Below are 6082 nucleotides of genomic sequence, written 5' to 3'. Positions count from 1 at the left end.
ACCCCTATTATCCTGTAACTTGGTACATAAAACACATTGTCTCCGTGTAGTGGGGAATGTAAGAGGTATGAAGAAGGATTTGTTTTAGAATGCATATGATGAGAATAGACAGAAAAGTTAAAAGTTGCTAAAAAAAAAATCAACCAAACCTTTACCATTATTAGGCTAATCCACTAAAAGGTAGCAGAATGTCAGTAGTTAAAGGATGTAGGTAAGGCAGAACTTCTGAAGTGGCATCCAGTGACAAAAACTCTCACTTGTAGCTTTCAGAACAAGAAGCAAGCGTGGTATCAGGGGCTTTTTGATTTTGTATTTTACAATGCCTTCCTAAATGTATCTGGGGCAAAAGCAGCCATCCTGTCAAAATACCAACTGCAATTACTGTAACCTAAAAAAAAGGTGAAAATCCAAATATGGAAAAAGTGTATAGATTAAACCATGAACAGTATTTACTGGTGAAGGAATCATTCAGCTGTGCACATCCATAGAAACCTAATTAACTTTGGTGATGAAATCACGTTAGTGATAAAAGTCTGGGACAACAGCATGGTAAGTCTGTACAGAGGAAAGGTAAACTTATAACAGCAAGGTAAGCTTATAAAAGAAATGAGCATTGTGTGAAATGCAAACAATAAAAGATATAAAACCTTTCAGTTGCTGAAACTTCAAAAGACACAATCTCTTGGAAAACAAGAGATCCAAAAACCAGTGAATGTTCTCTTCAGTTTCTGGACAAATTTGGCCTTAAAAATATTAACATATGCTTTTTATTTTATGCCTCCAACAGCACCAAATGAAGTAAGTGTACTTTGGGCAATCTCTTAAGCAACTGTGAGGCTGAGTAGTATAATGACTAAGCTTTTACTTTAATATGAAGAGTAAAGACTTAACTTTTCAAATTGTATGATACATAATAAAATTCATGTGTTATGCATCTCCATCGGTCCAACTGCAAAAGTTATGCAAGTCATGCTCAGATCATTTTCGCCAATTCAAAAGTCACATGAGCATAAATATCTTTGAGTTTTTATAAGTATAAATGACTGAGTTGTAAGGTTTATTTAATGATCATCAATTTTATCCAACACAAGTAGAATATATGGTGTTGATTATTTTGTTCAAACTTGCCTAAAGAACTTTGGCATAGTATTTGCCTTTGCAGTAAGTGTTAATGCCAGTCTGCATGTATTAAACACAATGATACACATGAAGAAATTACTGTACTTTATGACTCACTGAGATGTCTTTCCAGACGTTACCTTGATCAAATTTTGTTCTCCAAATAATTTAAAGTCTCTTCTTCAGAAGGAATGGAATGCACATTGGCTTGAAAGGTAGATTCTGGGAGGGTCACTTGTCTTACTTCTACTCCAACTTATACACAACCAATCATTTGCTGGGTACCAGTTGAGTAAACATTGTGGCCTAAATTCATCTCTGCTGTAACTTTATTTAGATCATGGAGTTGATGAATTTGGCCCTTTGTTTTGTTTAAATTATAATAGAATTTAGTTTGGATGCTGATGTTTTCAAACTGAGAAAAATAGGCATTTAGCTTTTGGAGATGTTATTTCCCCAAACCCTTATGCTATGACCTTATATGGGGTGTCCTCTGTAGTTTTACTGAAAGTTATCTTGAAGGTCCACACACATATGGACTTTTTAATCCAAGATGATTCATTTTACAACAGTACTTAATACAAATGATCCATTGAGCAAGACTGTTGCAGGTGCTGCATGGGTATGCAAAAGGGAGACAGCACAGGTCTACCATCGATATTGTGTCCCTGAGCAAGGACTGCTGTCATTTCTAGCCTTGAGTGCAAGGACTATTCCAAGACAGTGCAGCCAGCACTGTTAGGCTCTTCAGTGGGAGGAGAGGGTGTGGTGAGAGTGAGGCCATGTCTGTCCTCAGGCTCCCCTTCCCTCCCCCATGCACCCCACTGGGGAAGGTGAGCCCACACTGCATCCTTTAAAAGTATGGCAGGCTTCCACCCCAGCATGTTCTCCAGAGTCCCAGGAGGAATTTTGGGGCATTCAGCTGTAATTCATCTGGGTGCCCATTGTAATGAAGCCCCTCCTCATACCTTCCCTCTCACACACCCCGTGTTGTTTAAGCCATACATTCTTTGGGTCCTATTTTTCTCTGTCTTGACATCAGTGGGAGTTTTGTGCACAGAACAGGAGTCACACATGCACTTCAAGACCAGAGAAATCAGAAGGAAATTTAATATACCCTTCTCCTTTTGAGACCTGCGGTTAGATGTAAAGTAGCCGGAGCCAAATTGGTAAGATTAGCCCAAAATATGCCCCCAGATAAGTATCCACCCCTTTTAGTGATATCAATGGGAGACACATAACCAAGAGAAAAATTTGACCAATTAAATGTCCCATATTTAAATACTTTGACATTTCAACAAGTTCTTTCACTTGGAATCACAAAGTCAGAGGGACATTCTTTACAGAGTTTAGAAGACATTATACCAGGGAAAGGCAGGGAGCAAACCAAAACCATCCCCAAAATCTGAGGACTCATTTCCTTCCTCGCTAGAAAGACACCATATGATGAAAGTGTACTGAGAAAAGTATTCTGTGGAAGAATTACTGGAGACCCCCCATGCAACATCAGTTTCTAGAAATTCTGACCCTAACACTTCTCTTCCCTTTTTACTGTCTGGCTGTCACACCTTCCTAGTCACTTGGCAACATTGTGAGAACTCAGCTGCAAAGAAGGTGCCAGTCTCCCACAGTGATTTCACAATGAAGATTCTCAATGGAGATTTCACAATGGCACTGACGTTGTGATTATTCATTGACTTATGCTGAACCATTCACATGTGTCACCATGTTTTATAGTAAGTTAAAACAAATAAAAATGCAGTACAGGTAGAACCACAAGTTAGTTGGGGGGAGGAGAGCGAAATAGGCAGAACCTAAGACAAGACATAGAGATGCATTAATACCAAGTGTTTCTAATCAATACAAAACAAGTTCTGATGTAAATTTGATTGATTCAGTTTAAAATGGCATAACTATCTATTTTGCAGCTAAAATACTGATGTATGCATTAGTTTTAATAGAGTTATTTAAAAGATTTTATTTTTGCATAGGATCCCAGCACAGAAACGATCAACAAAATATAAGTAACTTCCAATCTGTCATCTTATCCTTTCTGAGAGTTGCTTCCCCTCTATTAATGGTGGCATAATTGTTCTTGTCAGTCTTATAATTAAAATCGCTATCCAGCTGACATACAGTTTATAACTGTTTCCCTTGTGAGTTTAGCAGATGCCACCTTATTAGATCAGGACTTTCTTGTATTAAGAAATATCATCATAATCAAGCCATTTCTGTGTCTCTCTCAAAAGTGTGCTGTCATAATTTGCCTGATTTGTGCACGTTTGACAGAAGGAAACAGGTATCAAGCCCCTATCTAGAGGCTGGAGAAAAAGCTATATGGAAAAGGAAAGTATTAAATTAAAGAATCTAATTTTGAGGAAACTGGTCTACAAACCATAGAGTACAGACCTCCAGAACCACAAATTGCAGGGGAGCCACTATTTAAGGGCAGCAAATGGGGGAATTATAAAGTTGCACCACCAGCCCTAAAAGAAACTACAATTGTTAATGCCAAAAATCCTGATTCTGAGATGTGAAATCAATGTTCAAATGGTAGTTTGAATTCCAGTACAGAAATCTGAACATAAAAGTAACAGCTACCGAGTTATGCTATGAATGAAAGCAAGAATGTGAGTTACATTCATACCCTTCTGAAGCAGGGCTACAGTACTTTTCATCTGCAGATATCAAAGTGCTTTATAAGGGGTTACAAAGAATCATAATTATGTACAAATTACAAATCAGGAGACTCAGAGAGGTTAAGTAGCTTGCCCAAAGACACACAATGGTAGAGCAATCAGTGGCATACGGCCTATGTTTCTTGACTTCCGGTCCAGTGCCTTATCCGATGGACCACTCTACCTCCTCTTGGGGAGGTCAACTTTCAAAAAGAGCGAGAAACAAATGTTTTTAATGAAAAAATGTGCAAAAAATTGACACTTTACGGCCCTTGCTTTCTCTTGGGGAAGTATCTCACTTTCCAGGGGCAAGCAGATTTTTCGAGGCCTGAAGAGTACTCACGTGTCATGACTCTGGTATCTGCTTCTGATTCAAATTCACAAAGCTGAACAGGTACCAGTTTTAAGTATACACCCGATAATTATTTTAAACTTGCTTTTAAATGTTGTGATCTGAAACTATTGCAGAAGATACTAAGTACAGAACTGTTGTTGAAATGAATAGAATAAGTGACATGGTTGACTTATAAAACAAATTCTGTAAGAAAAAAAATACAGTTACTTCATACTTTTTTTTTTTAAGGCTTCATTCTCATAAGTCTTTGGTGGTATAAGGGTGTTAATTAAAACCAATGGGAAAATATTCAAAAGTGAATTCTCTTCACCATGGTCTCAGAGTCTCTCTGTCTCTTTGATTTGACTAAGGCAGTCTTGAGTTTTTTCTGCTTTTCCCAAAAAATTATTATGTCTGAAACCACCAAAGCACACATTCCCAAAAGTAAGTCTCTGCCCAAATCATGGTTAACTGATAAGGTGTTTGAGCTGGCAGGAAAATGACAGAGTGAAAGAGACTGGCTTGGAGACAGAAGAACGCAGGACAGACTATGAGAAACTGAGCAGACAGATTCACAGGCTACGTGAAAAAATTTTAATGGTGTATGGATGACTAGAAATTGGACAGAAGATTGGACAAAAGGAATTTTTCTGCCCATACCAAAGGGAAAGGAAGGGAAGGGAAACATAACAGAGTGCAGTAACTATCATATCATTTTCATGATATCTCACATTATATCTGCTCTACGTAATCCAGGATCACATGAAACAAAGGATAGAAGCAGAACTAATACCACAACAACCTAGTTTCAAGGATCATGGCCAAGGCACATGATCAAATCATGACTGTCTGTCACATCACTGAAAATGAAGAGAGTATGATCGCCCATTGATCACGTGCTTCGTACACTGCTCAAAAGCATACAATGCCACCCATAATGACCATCTGTGGAGGATACTTGCAGATATGGGGATTTCAAAGCACCTCATTGAACTCATTGCAAGTCTCTACCACCACCACCAGACCACAGTGCAAATAGCAGTAGGTGACAGGGAGTGGTTTTCCACTGTGCGGGGGTGTGAGACAAGGATGTATTTTGTTCCCAAGCCTCTTTAACTTATGCAGAGAATTTATTATGAGATAAGCTTTGGAACGTTTAACAAAGTGGAAGGAGCTGAGATCTCCATTGGCGGACACCTCTTAACCAACAACAGATATGCAGATGACACACTTTTTGCTACAACCACGGATGCAATGCAACAAAAACTGGAGTCTGTAAAAACAGTTATTGAGGAATATTCCTGAATGTGATGAAAACAAAATACATGTGTGTACTAACAAAAACAGGACGCAAGTGGAAGTCACAATTAACAGACAAACTATAGAGGCAGTAGATGAATTTAATTATCTGGGATCATATATATCCAACCAGGAAGGTTCTTCTGATTTCTTTAGAACTGCCTAAGATTGGAATGGCCTCTCTTAAGAAAGTGTGGAAAAACCACAGCTCCTTGAAATGCACAAAGAGGTGACTGATGAGAAATTTAATTTTTTTCATAGCAATTTATGAATGTGAATTGTGGAAAGTTAATGCTGCTGACAAGAAGGAAACTGAAGCTTTTGAAAGGCGGCACTGGCAAACACTCTTGCTTATCTCTTGGACAGAAAAAAGGACGAATGCCTCTGTTAGAAATATTATTGGAGAGAAGAAGACTCTGATGTCGGAAAACAACAGACACGAGCCTATGCACTTTGGTCACAGGTGTAGAGATAGAAATAAACTTGAGAAAGTTACTGTGGAAGGAATGGTGGGTCATCACAATAGGGGACGACAAGCAAGTAGATGGATGGTGTGTGGCATGTCAGTGGAAGACCAGCTGCTGAGTACTTAAAGTTAGTGATGGATCATGAAGGCTTTAGAAAATTCTGCTACGTCACTGATATTCAGACA

This window comes from Terrapene carolina, unplaced genomic scaffold (genome assembly GCF_002925995.2).
Source record: "Terrapene carolina triunguis isolate 2854851 unplaced genomic scaffold, T_m_triunguis-2.0 Scaffold31, whole genome shotgun sequence".
NCBI lineage: Eukaryota > Metazoa > Chordata > Testudines > Emydidae > Terrapene > Terrapene triunguis.
The sequence above is the reverse complement of the archived record's forward strand: the minus strand, read 5'-3'. Positions refer to the sequence as shown.